This window comes from Gigantopelta aegis, chromosome 12, assembly GCF_016097555.1.
Source record: "Gigantopelta aegis isolate Gae_Host chromosome 12, Gae_host_genome, whole genome shotgun sequence".
In the NCBI taxonomy this organism is placed as follows: Eukaryota; Metazoa; Mollusca; class Gastropoda; order Neomphalida; family Peltospiridae; genus Gigantopelta; species Gigantopelta aegis.
This window is the reverse complement of record NC_054710.1, coordinates 38,054,873-38,069,367: the sequence shown is the minus strand read 5'-3', so window position 1 is coordinate 38,069,367 and position 14,495 is coordinate 38,054,873.

Genomic DNA, 14,495 nt, shown 5'->3' with positions numbered 1-14,495 from the left:
ATAATTTGTATGAAAATTATTGTGTAAATAAAAAAGTCTCTTTACAAATTAGCATCAAATTATGTAGATCAATCTCATTTTTAATACACGGGTGAAGATTAAATGCTAGAAGAGCTCCACTTGCATTGTCTCGAAATATATAAACTTCTCAAAACCGGACGCTGAAAACCGAACTTATTTCATGGTCCTTGTTTTACGCAGTTGTAAACTCAAATTTACCCCTATAAATGAAAACTCTTTTCGCACGTGAATCATTGGTGGGCAAGACGTTTGTCTGGGGCTGTGTTCTATAATTTGGAAGACTTCAGTGAAAAATACGGCTGAAAGTTTCAGTGAGTTTGTGTATTTGTATACCTCTTGGTGTATTTCTAGTTCCAGTCAGTGCACCACGACTGGTATATCAACGTGGTATGTGCTATCCTGTCTGTGAGATGATGCATATAACAGATACCTTGCCACTATTTAGTGGGGTTCCTCTCTAAGACATCCAGTCGCCGATGATTAATAAATCAGTGTGCTCTAGTGGTGTTATTGAACAAAACAAAACAAACTAACTTCTTTGTGTGTGTGGAGAAAAAATTTATGTCGCCAAGAAAACATTTTGAAAATAAGGGTGGATCGGGTCGAAACTCGGCACACGGTAATTTGGCTTTCCCGTGTTTGCCGAGCGTCACTGGGGCATGTCTGAGTGATACTTCAGCAGGTTTTGTAAGCTCTAATATTGGATGGTTTTAATCAGCACTTAAAGAATTATCAGTAGACTAATTCGCAGCCCCATCAGGCATATCAAAATCCCCTGCGTGTGGATGTATATACATGTATATATATATACATGTATATATATACATGTATATATATATATACATGTATATATATATATATGTATATATATATATATATATATATATATGTAACCATGTGTTTATCTAGCCGTTCAAATAATTGTATATTTTGAGTTTAATTATTAAGGATAAAAGTTATTATTGAACTAAACATATACATTGTGTTCAGTATATCATATTATTAACTTAACAATTGTTTACAGAAACCCCTTAATTTATTAACTTAATTAGTCTTATTGATAATCCAAAATAGTCATATTATTATAGTTTGGTTGACTCTAAGTTGACATACAAGTATGCCATGACATGACCTGACAGTAACCACCTGACTGACCGGGGTCATGCATGCTTTTCCTGCTCCTTGCACTTCCCAAGATCTCAGAGAGAGGGACACATCTTTTTTGTATATGGTCAACTTAGCTATAGGCTGTGTTTTCGAGGTTGGTGAAAACCACTTTGAGATGTTGCTGGTTTGATGGAACGGAATGAATAAACAACTTGCAACAATGTGAATCCACCAGGCGTTGTTTTATTTTTTCATTGCCTATAACTGACTGATGACTTTGTTTCAGATTGTACATTTGAAAAGTGGCTAGGTAGTGCTGTAACTGATAGTTAATAACTTTATTTCAGGTTAAGCTATTGAGATTTGGTGTTTCACTATTTAGTTGTTTACAAATGAAATCACTTTAGATGTGGGGATAAATACATGCATTACAATTAATTTATGCACATGAAGGTTATTAGGTTGTATATATAGTCTATCATATTGTGTTTATAACCAAATGTGATAGTTGGTATACCTACATCTGTTTCCTGTTTGATGAATTATGGTTTAGCTAGAGCTTTCAAACTGTTATAGTCAGGGTGAAACTAATGTTATTGGTATTGAGTGTTGGAGATTGACAGTTTTGTGTTTCTTCCAGAGTTGATTGTTTCATGTGATTGGATGTATTTTATGAGCATTGATTACTGTCGTTAGTAATCATAGTGTATTTTATTTTGGATTGTGACACTTGTCAAGATTATTTTATTTTCGGAAGCGGTTTATATTGTTGATAAACTGTAACAATGGCGCGACGTTTGTCTGAGGCAGACATGGTAGATGCATTGAATGCTAGTGGAAAGTACAACATTGAGTACAAGGGTGCAATTACATCTACTCCAAGTCTAAAGAAAGAAAGTTATGTTTTGAATATGCCTCATATGGGAGGATCAGATAGTCAAAGGGGTCAGCATTTAACATCGTCGACTTATATTCCTAAGATTTCTCCATTTTCTGTTGATGATCCACCTCAGAAGGGAGGTTCTTCTTTTATGGAATGGTGTTTTGAAGTCAGATGTTTAATGACAGATCCTGAGATGCAACCTCCTATGGTGTTGCAAGCAGTCCGGAAATAACTGCGTGGTACTGCAAGGTCAATGCTAATTCCACTTGGTGAACGGGCAACAGTTACAGATATTATATCAAAGTTAGATATTTTGTTTGGTGACGTTCTTACAAATGGCATGATCATGCAAGAATTTTTTAATGCTAGTCAAAAGTCAGGAGAGTCCGTTACTGCTTTTGGATGCAGATTGGAAACAATGTTGCAAGCAGCAATTAATTGTGGTGATTTGGATAGGCATTCAAAGAATGATTTGCTGTGGCATAAGTTTTGGACATCATTGAATTGTGAGAAGTTGAAATCACAAACTAGACACAAATACGATACCATCAGGGAGTATGATGATTTGTTAAGGGAGATAAGGAAAGTTGAAAAAGAACTTAGTATGACAACTGTAACAAATATGTCCAACAAGAGGGTTCATCAACAGGCGATGCCAACGGTTGGGGTTGATAAGATGTGTGCATTACAGTCGCAGTTCGATAGGAAGTTGGAGAATTTGGAAAGGAAGTTAGATGAAAAAATAGATGATAAGTTTGATCTTATTTTAAAGAAGTTGGATCGCTTGAATGTTGAGGGGCCTCAACCAGATCATTCAGCTGGCCAAGAATTTTCTTGGGGAAGGCAAAACCAGTTCGTGGTAGAAGGGGTTACAACCTACAACGTGGTAGAGGAACTTCCAACAACAATAGAGGGAACTTCTACAATGATAGGGGAAATGACTATCATGGTAGAGGGAATCGCTATCAACGTGGTCCAGGATATGATGGTCGGCGCAATGGTAACGAGAACAATGGCGATTTAAACGCACAATGATCTCTGATAATGGCCAGTCAGAGATCAGAAGTCATCAGGGTTCTTATGATGATCAAGGCCACCATTTTATGAAGAGACTCGTTGGTTCATCCAATGAGGGGATGATCGTTGCTAATGGACAGACAACCAGAGCTCTAATCGACAGTGGGTCAATGGTGACTACTATTGCAGAGTCATGGTATAACAACTTACCAGATAGTTGTAAGCTGACTTTGTTTCATTTGGACACTTTGGGGTTGCAAGTATCTGTTGCCGATGGTTCTAGTTTGAATTATTTGGGGTACATAGAGTGTATAGTTGTTGTTCCATTTATGTCTGAAACAGAGTTGTTTGTGCCAATTTTAGTGGTGCCTGACACTGAGTTTATGCGACATTGTCCTGTGATTATCGGAACGAATATTATTTGATTGTGCAAGGATATTTCTTCAGGAAAGGGTGATTGTGATATTCCACCTGAATGGAAAACAGCTTTTGACAGTATTGCATGCAACACTTTTAAGGTGAAGTCTCTAAATAGAAAACCCTTAGAAGTGGGTCCCTATGAAACAGTTGTCATTGATGGGATTGTGAGAGGAGTTGACAGGGATGTTTTAGAAGTGGTTACAGAAGATTTACATTCTTCAGGTTTTACAGTATGCCCTCGAGTGGTCAAATTAAATCAGTCAAGATCTACTTTGAGGATACCTTTAAACAATTGTAATATGTTTGCCAAGACAATCACTATTAGACCCAGATCTGAAATCTGTAGCATTCAAGAGGTTAAAGTGGTGGATAGTCTTGCTTCAGAATGTGATTTACCTGATAGAGGCCAGGAAATGTCTAACCCAGAAGAGTTGGGAGTAAAGATTGGCACAGATAACCTTAGTGAAACTGAGTTATTTGAAGTTCGACGGGTACTTGAAAAGTGGAAACATGCTTTTTCGACAGGACCATTAGATCAAGGAAAGACGGATTTGGTGAAACATAAGATTGAGTTGGAAAATAACAAACCTTTCAAACTTCCTTATAGAAAGACACCTTCAGGTATGTACGATGAAGTGCGTCAACACGTGAAAGAAATGCTTGATGTCGGGGTGATCCGAGAGTCCAGCAGTCCCTTTTCTTCAAATATAGTGTTGGTCAGGAAAAAGGATGGGTCTTTGAGATTTTGTTTGGAGTATAGAATTCTAAATTCTAGGACACATAAGGATAGTTATATGCTTCCTCTCTTTGATGACGTGATTGATACTTTGCATAGCTCACGATTCTATTCAAAATTAGATCTGCGGTCAGGGTATTGACAAGTAGAAGTAGAGGAGCAGGATAAGGAGAAAACAGCTTTTTCAGTTGGAAAATTAGGATTCTATGAATGCAACCGGATGGGATTTGGTTTGACCAATGCACCAGCAACGTTTCAACGGTTAATGGAAAAGTGCATGGGTGAAATGCATCTGAAGACATGTTTGATTTTCATAGATGACATCTTGATATTTTCCAAGACTTTGCAGGAGCATGTCAAAAGATTAGAGGCTGTGTTTGGCAGGCTTGAGCAGCACAATTTGAAACTGAAGGCATCAAAATGCGAATTATTTAATACATCTGTTACCTACCTTGGGCATGTTGTTTCGGCAGATGGAATATCAACGGATCCAGGGAAGACGTCAGCTGTGAAGGATTGGGCTGTGCCTCAAAATATCAAAGAGCTTCGTCAGTTTTGGGGTTTTGCGGAATATTACCGTCGTTTTATAAAGGACTATGCAAAGATAGTAAAACCATTGAATGAACTGGAAGGACGCGGTACTAACCCAGCAGCGAAACGTTCCACGAAGAAGAAGAAGAAGAAGATTGCTGAGTACAAATGGGAAGATAGACAGCAGTTTGCATTTGACAAGGTGAAGGAATTATTAACGGAGCCTCCCGTTTTGGGATATGCTGACTATACTTTGCCTTTTATTGTACACACCGATTCAAGTGGAACAGGATTAGGTGCCATTCTTTATCAAAAGCAACAGGGTGTGGAAAGAGTTGTTGCCTATGCCAGTCGTGGTCTCCGCCCCAGTGAACGCAACTATCCTGCTCACAAGTTAGAGTTCCTTTGTTTGAAGTGGGCCATTACGGACAATTTTCATGATTACCTTTATGGTAATATTTTTCATGTTTTGACCGACAACAATCCACTCACATACGTTTTGACTAAAGCCAAGTTGGATGCAAAAAGTCATCGATGGGTAGCTGCTTTGGTAAACTACAACTTGACATTATCTTACAGAACGGGAAAACTCATGGGGATACCATCAGTTGTACAGACTGGAAAAGAGAGCAGAATGGTGACAGAGTGATTGCTAGAGTGATTTTTATTCTCAGCCATGGTCTTTTGCGAAGAGGGGAAGGAATCCACACAGAGCTGCCAGCTGTGAGAAAGTTTATGAGAGAGTGGAAATGTCTCAAATTAATAGATGGAGTTCTGTACAGGAGAGTTATCTTGGAAGGACAGACCATTAGGCAGTTGGTGGTACCCGAAGTACATAAAATGACAGCAATATAGGGTGTTCACGATGAAGCGGGTCATCAAGGTAAAGAGAAAATGCTTTGGTTAGCCAAGCAACGTTTTTATTGGCCAGGGCTTGAAAAGTACATAAACCGAAAGGTAGAGCATTGTGGCCGTTGCATTCGAAGAAAGATTCCAGTGAAGCCAACCGCCAAATTAGTTCCCATCGAAACTACAAGACCAATGCAGTTGGTTTGTATCGATTTTCTAGGTCTGGAGCGATCCAAAGGAGGTTTTGAAAACATACTGGTGATAACGGATCACTTTACCCGATATGCCCAAGCAATTCCATGTCGTAACCAGTCAGCACATACTACAGCAAAAGCCTTATATGAGCATTACATCTTGTATTATAGTTTTCCGGAAAAGCTTCACAGCGATCAAGGAAGAAATTTTGAAAGCAAGGTGATTAAAGAATTGTGTAAGCTTGCAAATGTTCAGAAGACTAGGACAACACCTTACCATCCAATGGGAAATGGACCAGCAGAGCGATTCAACCAGACTCTTATCAAGATGCTAGCTACATTGGATGAAAACCAAAAGACAGACTGGAAGTCATATGTCGCACCTTTAGTGCAGGCATATGAATTTTTTTTTGAGATTTAGTGCAGGTTGGTGAAAACCACTTTGAGATGTTGCTGGTTTGATGGAACGGAATGAATAAACAACTTGCAACAATGTGAATCCACCAAGCATTGTTTTATTTTTCGACAACCATCCCGAGGTTACATATATATATATATATATATATATATATATATATATATATATATATATATATATATATATATAAATCTGTCAAATCCTGTGTTAGTATAGGGGGAGTTCGTTCTCCTTTCTTTAGTAATGATATTGGTTTAATGCAAGGGGAAATTTTGTCACCCATTTTGTATTATTTTTATGTAAGTGATATAGAAAATGCATTCTTTGATAACGCGTGCCCGGATTACGAGCTGAATGAACTTAGCCAATTTTTATTACTATATGCTAATGATACGGTGATTTTTTGTTTCTAAAATTGCTGAAGTTCTTCAAAATTTTAAAATACTTTATACCAGTATAATACAAAATGAAGTTTGTGTCTTAGTGTTGAAGAAACGAAGATAGTGGTTTTCAGAAAGGGTGTGTGCCGGTATTAGTATGAAACATGGTATTACAATGATGTGTTACTCGAGATCGTAAATAGCATAGAGAATTTACATTAGAATTTTGTAAAATTTTTCTAAATGTTTAAAAGTTCCACTACTACTATCACGGTATATTTTGAATTAGGTAGATATATAGTTAACAACTGGGCAAGACGAATAAGGCTAATACTGTGTTCATTAGGATTTTATGAACTGTGGTGCAATCAAGAATCATTAAATGGTCATTTTTATCTGCCACTAATAAAACAGAGAATTATAGACCAGTGTAAGCAAGATCTTAATGTTAAATGTAGTATTTACTGAATCCTTATCTTCTGCCATAGCTTTTACCAAATCATTTATAAAAATACTAAAAACTGTGGGCGCAGTGGCAGGTTCCTAAAGAAATCCATTTTCCAATTCCATGATGTCTGAGACATGACTTCCTACACCTACTGTAAAAGTTCTATTATTCACAAAATTTTCTATAAAGTTAAACATGGGACCAGAAATGCCCATGTTATACATTTTAATTAATAGACCGTGCCGCCAGACCATGTCATAGGCTTTTTCTTTGTCCACAAAAATACCAGCCACCTTGTGTCCCTTCCTAAATGCATTTTTAATTTCGGTTTGTAGACGAACAAAATCGTTGGTAGTGGAATGTTTTTTTCCGAACCCATTTTGATATATAATTATTAATTTCTAAATAGTTGGTAAACCTATTATTAGCCATTCCTTCCATGGTCTTGCAGACACAAGAAGTTAAGGAAATAGGTATATAATTGCTAGGGTCACAGAGATCCTTCCCCCTCTTTGAGAGGTAAAAAACATCAGCCCCGTTTCCAAATTAGATTAAATAATTCAAGGAAAAGACCGAGTGTATTGAATGGCTTGAGTTTAAAACAGACACAACTGAATATATCTGGACCAAGCGCAGATCCCTTATGCCCACCAAACACATCAATCATCTCCTGAATTTTGAGAGGAAAATTAGTCTGTTCCTTGTTTGTAGAATTTAGCATCGAGGGTAGTTTTAACATTATTTTCCTCTTCTTTTTTTTTCTTCTTTTTTTTTAATTACTAGTTGAATAATTAGTAGATGTCGAATTATGCTTTAAAGTAGTGCCTAGGATATCTGCTTTTTTGTTTATTAGTTTTCTAAATTTTACTTGTTTTCAAAATATCGTTTTTAAAGCTTGCTTTCCCCTGCATTCTTTTAATCGTCCCCTGCAAGTACTGTAACCTCACCATGGTGCAGGGTTCAAACATTCTCCCTGAGAATGGCTAATACAGTACAACTCCCCTTTTGGGGCACCTTGTTAGCCGTGAGGTGCATCCCGTAATGCTGGATAATGGGATCCTGGCAACACACCACTTTGGCCTGGAGTTCAGCCAGGCAGGACCGTCGTCAGGGAGGCATGACCTGATCAATCGGCTGGTCATGCCAAGCTCCAGAGCAAACAACCTTTGTTTTGTTAATTTTGTCAAGAACAAACATTGTTTATATGCCATTTGTATTTGTTGCTCTTGTGGGCGGTGGCTAGAGTCAACTGGGTGATTTATTGTTTGTTTATTGCCCAAGTATATAAACCATGTATCCCTGGCATGGTTGTCTGCTGGTTATCTGCAGCACCATATTCCCTGTTGGACTCCATGGTGGGTGGGGGCATGGTCGATGAATTGCTGTGACCTTAATATGGGTAAAAACAAATCCAAAAATGTTAAAACCCTGAAAAGGGTGCATACTGAGGTTTCAGACTCTTCGTCATCAGATGAAGAGCCCAAGTCTATTCATGTTAAAACAACAAAAGTAAATGTATTGCAAACATGGCCAAGGTTCCTTGTCATTGGATCATCTGATGAGGAGGCCTTGCACAAATTATCTCCATTTGCGATACAAAAGGGCCTGGAGAGCCCAAAAATGTTAAGAAGATGTGGAATGGGTCTTTATTAGTAGAATGTGCTACTCAAAGTCATTCCAGAAACCTGCTAAAATCTACTGTATTGTGTAATACTCCACACACTTCACTTAACTCGTCAAAGGGAGTCATAAGATCTAAGGACCTAGACGGAGTATCGTAGGTTGAGATTTGTGAAAATCTCTCCTCACAAGGTGTTATTTTCGTCAAGAGAATAAAGGTTCATTGAAATAATGAACTTGTTTTGACGAATACTTTGATTCTTACATTTAATGAACCTTTGCTCCCTTCATCAGTTAAGGCTGGTTATTTAAATATATCTGTTATGCCATATATTCCAAACCCCTGGCAGTGTTTCAAATGTCAGAAGTTTGGACATGGACAAAATACATGTCATGGCAGACTGACCTGTGCCCGTTGTGGTCAATTTGTCCATGACAACAAGGCATGACAGAATGACATGGTAGGCACCAATTGTAAGAGAAAACACTTTGCGTACTTGCGGGAGTGCCCAAGGTGGAAGTTTGAAAAGCAAGTTCAGCAGATAAAAGTGGAAAAGCATCTGTCTTTTACTGAGGCCAAACAAGTTGTAGAGAAACTGACTCATGTGGCAGTAGGGAAATCCTAAGATAAATTTAAGACCGTTTCTGATATTGAAAAGGTTCAACGTCAAGAAACAAAAGCTTCTCAACAACAAATGATTAAAACAACCCAGGTGTATTTAGGCTCAAAGAAGCCGCCAAGAGGTATAAATGCCAAGTATCCAAGTCCTAGCAACCCTCAGCCAGTAAAAGACACCAAATATCTTAATAAGAACTGCTCTTCTGGGAGTCTAAAAAAGATTGAGCAACGCTCAATCCCAGTAAGCAATCCATTTGATCCTCTGGATGTGGATGCTATGTATATAAATGATTATACTCAAAACAGTATACATTCACCAAAATCCAAACCACATCCAAAGGAAAAGTAAGTTAAAGAGAACTTCTGTATTTCCCCCTGATGACAAATTCAGTCATACAGTGGAACTGGCATGGGCTTAGGCCCAGTTTTGATGAATTAAGTCTTTAATTAAAAAACATAATCCTATTGCAGTGTGAATTAAGTATTTTAATTTAAAAACATAATCCTATTGTAGTGTGTCTTTGGGAAACTTTCTTGAGGGACACTGATCATATTACCATATGAGGCTTTAACCACTATCACAAGTTTCAAGAAACTGAAAATAGAGCATCTGGGGGTGTTTCCATTCTTGTTAATGAAAAGAGTTTAGTAACATTAACTACTAATTTACAAGCTGTGGCTGTAAAGGTTACAGCTCATAAAACTATTACTCTGTTCCCAGTTTACTTGCTACCTCGTAATGATTTTAATTTTAATCCTGGATACCTTGAAGGTCTTATTGAGAAGCTCCTTACTCCCTTCATTGTTATGGGAGGTTTTAATGGTCACCACACTGTGTGGGGATGCGAGGATATTAATATTGGAGGAAAACAATTAGAAGACTTAATTCTCAAAAAAACTTACTTTTATTCAATGGTAAAAGTCATATGTTCATTCTGCCAGTGGTTCTTTCACTTCTATAGATTTATCCCTTTTTAGTCCTTCGCTTTTTTTTTATTTCTCCTGGAAAGTTTGTTCAGACCTTTGTGGTAGTGACCACTGTTCCATTATTTTGGAGAATGATGGACATCCATCGCTTGAAAAGGTTCAAAGATTGAAATTGGCGACAGCAAATTGGGGTCAGTTTCAGATGCACTCGACATCAACAATTTGCCATTACTGATGCTGATGATCCCATGTCTGTTCACTTCCATCTTGAAGGACATTGCAGATGAAACTATTCCTAAGGCTTTGGCAGTACCAAAGCATTTAAATAAACCATAGTTCAAAGAGCAAAACAGGTCGCTTGAGAGGTTCAAACGTGAACCTATAACGGATAACCTGGATGCATTTCGTTTTGCTATGGCTAAGGCTCGTAGAGAGATCAAACAGAGTAAAAAAACATCTTGGAGAACTTTTGTCTCCAAGTTGAATTCACAAACATCAGTGAAATTTGTCTGGAATAGGATCAGTAAATCAAATGTAAAGAATCTAGTAATACAGTTCATCATTTGTCTGCCAATGATATGGATGTCACGTCTCATCATGACATTGCCAGTGCATTGGCAGACAACTTTTCTCATAATTCACCTTCTGCTTTCAGTACAGATGCTTTTACATCTGTCAGAACTAAAGCTAAAACGCAGTCCATTAATTTTTCTTACGAAAATGCTGAAGTATACAACAGGCATTTCTCTATGGAGGAATTGCAGGATGCTCTTCGTAGAGCCCATGATACTTTAGTAGGACCGGATGAAATTCATTATCAGTTATTGAAATATTTACCTGAATCATCTTTGATGGTTCTTTTAAATATTTTAAATAACATCTGGACTCCTGATGACCTTCCTTTCGATTGGAGTAAAGAATTGTTATTCCTATTCCCAAGCTTGGTAAGGATCCAACTAATGCTAATAATTATCGCCCTATTGCTTTGACAAGATGCATTTGTAAAACCATGGAACGAATGATCAATCGTAGACTTGTGTGGTATCTTGAATCCCACAAATTGTTTACTAACATGCAATGTGGGTTCAGATCTAGACGTAACACGATTTATCATCTTGTTAGATTTGAAACGTTTTATAGGGAAGCGTTCATCTATAATCAACACTTGGTTTCAATGTTTTTTTATTTGGAGAAAGCTTTTGATACCACGTGGAAGTATGGGGTTTTAAATGACCTCCATGACATGGACCTTAGAGGTTGACTTCCTGGTTTTATATCTCAATTTTTAAATATAGATCTTTTAAAGTCCGGGTGGGGTCGACTTTGTCTGACATTCACCCACAGGAGATGGGTGTGCCTCAAGGTAGTATCCTGTCTGTAACTCTATTTTCTTAGAAAATTAACAGTATCACCCAGTGTTTAACACCTGGTGTGGATTGCTCCTTATATGTTGATGATTTTCTGATTTGTTACAGATCGTCCAACATGAGTTTCATTGAACTTGCAGCTTTGTTTGAATAAACTTCATCAATGGGCAACTAGCAATGGCTTTAGAGTCTCAAAGGCATAAACGGTTTCTATGCATATCTGCCAAAAAAGAGGTCTCCACTTGATCCACGGTTGTTTTTGGATAAAAATCCAATTTCAGTTGTGGAGATCAAATTTCTGGGGGTTATATTTGACAGGAAGCTATCGTTTATGCCCCATCTTAAATATGTTAAAAAGAAGGGCTTAAAAGCTCTCAATATTTTAAAAGTTATTGGTAATACAGAATGGGGAGCAGACCGAAAGGTTATGCTCCATCTATATAGATCTCTTTTGAGGTCAAAACTTGATTATGGATGCATTGTATATGAGTCGCAACGGAAGTCTTATTTGCAGATGCTAGATCCTATACACAACCAGGGACGTAGGCTTTGTCGTGGTGCATCCTACACATGATGCCGTGTTTTGATAACAAATATATGAAATTGTTTGATGCAAGGCCAAATGCTATTCATACATTTGGTCTTCGCATTCAGCATTTTTTGTCGCTTTCCAACATTGAGTTAACTGACACTTTGGAAACTCCTTCATATTTTGTTTTACCACCTTGGTGTATTACACCACCTAAAATTGTATTTGATCTTGCACATCTGACGAAAGATCGTACAGATGCTTTTCTGTACAAGCAATTTTTCATGGAAATTCAAGACAAGTACCGTGATTACATTCCTGTTTATACAGACGGATCACAGGATGGGAATTCTGTGGCTTGTGCTACAGTTTTTCCATCAGACACAATACTTTCCATGAGACTGCCTGACTCTGCATCGATCTTTAGTGCTGAAGTTTGGGCAGTCATTAAAGCCTTAAAAGAAATCAAAGACTCGATTGTATCCAAATTTATTATTTTTACCCACTCACTTTCATGTCTCCAAGCAATTTGAAGCTGGACCACCCTTTAATTGGAATGGTGATACGAAAGTGGGTTTTTTCCACTACCAATAAAGATGGTGTATTTTGTTGGGCGCCCAGCCATGTTAGCATCAGGGATAATGAAAAGGGAGATTTGGCTGCGAAGTCTGCTTTGGATTTGCCTCATGCCAGGGTTGGTATACCTTATACTGATTTTAAACCAACCAATTTATCTTTTTGACTTGGCAACATGATTGGGACGGTGCGGTTGCGAACAAGCTTCATGCTATCAATCCAACCTTGGGAGAATGGCAGTACTCCTATAGGCAATGCAGTAAGGATGAAATAGTCCTGTGTCATGATCGCATCGGTCATACTTACTTGACCCATTCATTTATCTTGAAGAAAGATCCTCCTCATTTCGATTCCATCCAGAACATTTACTACAATTTTTACGTGATACTGACTTTTATTCTAAATTTTTATTTTATATATCTGTGATATTTGTATTTTTGCACAGTTCTTTACACTGTGTTTTAATTTAACTGTTGAATTTTTATACTGATGTTGCTCATCACTCTTTACCATAGTTTGACACTTAATAGCCAATTCATTTTTCGTGTTGGGGTGTCGATAAACATTCATTCATTCGTTCTTTTAGTCTTTGACCAGACCTCTTTGGTTGAAGATCTGCTATTAATAGAATAGCAGAACTTCTCCCATGATGCATTTTTAGCTGTTAAAATGTGTAAAGCCAAATTACTTTTAGCTTCTTTAGTTTTGAACATTTACATTATTGTTTTTTGTTTTTTTTTAATTATTTCTATATTTATTTCTCAATTCAGTGTTTTTCTAAGACTAAAATTAGAAATTGGTATAGTGTTATTAGCAATTTCTATAACACTATCTATTAATTTTTTTATTTGAAGTCTATATTACAGTTACGAATTTATCATAAGCACTCTGTTCCCCCAAATCCACCCACTTTGTCAAAATTCCATTTTTTCTTTTTAATATTTTCTTGTAAACCCCGCACCACGATGATGTTACAGTATGCGCAAGGGATTTTGATATGCCCGATGGGGCTGCCAGTTATTGTACTGATTAAAACCATTCACTATTAGAGCTTTAAAAAACTTGCTGAAGTATCACTCTGTTCATTACCTCTCAGACATGTGTTACGTTGTGTTGAGTTTCCACCCGATTCACCCTTATTTTCAAATTTGTTTCTTGGCGACATAAAGTTTTTATCCACACACAAGTTTATTTTGTTTAATGACACCACTACAGCTCACTGATTTATTAATCGGCTATTGGATGTCTTAGAGAGGAACCCCACTAAATAGTGGCAAGGTATCCATTATATGCACCATCTCATAGACAAGATAGCACATACCACGATCTTTGATATACCAGTCGTGGTGCACTGGTTGGAACCAGAAATACACTAAGAGGTATACAAAAACAGAAACTCACTGAAAGTTTCAGCCGGGTTTTTTTCACTGAAGTCTTCCAAATTATAGAAAAAAATGCGGAGCCCCAGACAAACACATCTTGTCCATCAATGGCACATAATTCACGTGCGAAAAGGGTTTCCATTTATAGGGGTAAATTTCATTCAAAACTGCGTAAAACACGGACCATGAAATAAGTTCGGTTTTCAGCGTCCGGTTTTGAGAAGTTTATATATTTCGAGACAATGCAAGTGGAGCTCTTCTAGCATTTAATCTTCACCCGTGTATTAAAAATGAGATTTATCTACATAATTTGATGCTAATTTGTAAAGAGACTTTTTTATTTACACAATAATTTTCATACAAATTATATTTAAGTTGGTATGGGTGTAACGTATGAATATGCTGTTATTCGAAATATATGTAGCTGTATTTTCTTCAAAATTATCTAAATAAAGCATTGTTTGTTTGTTT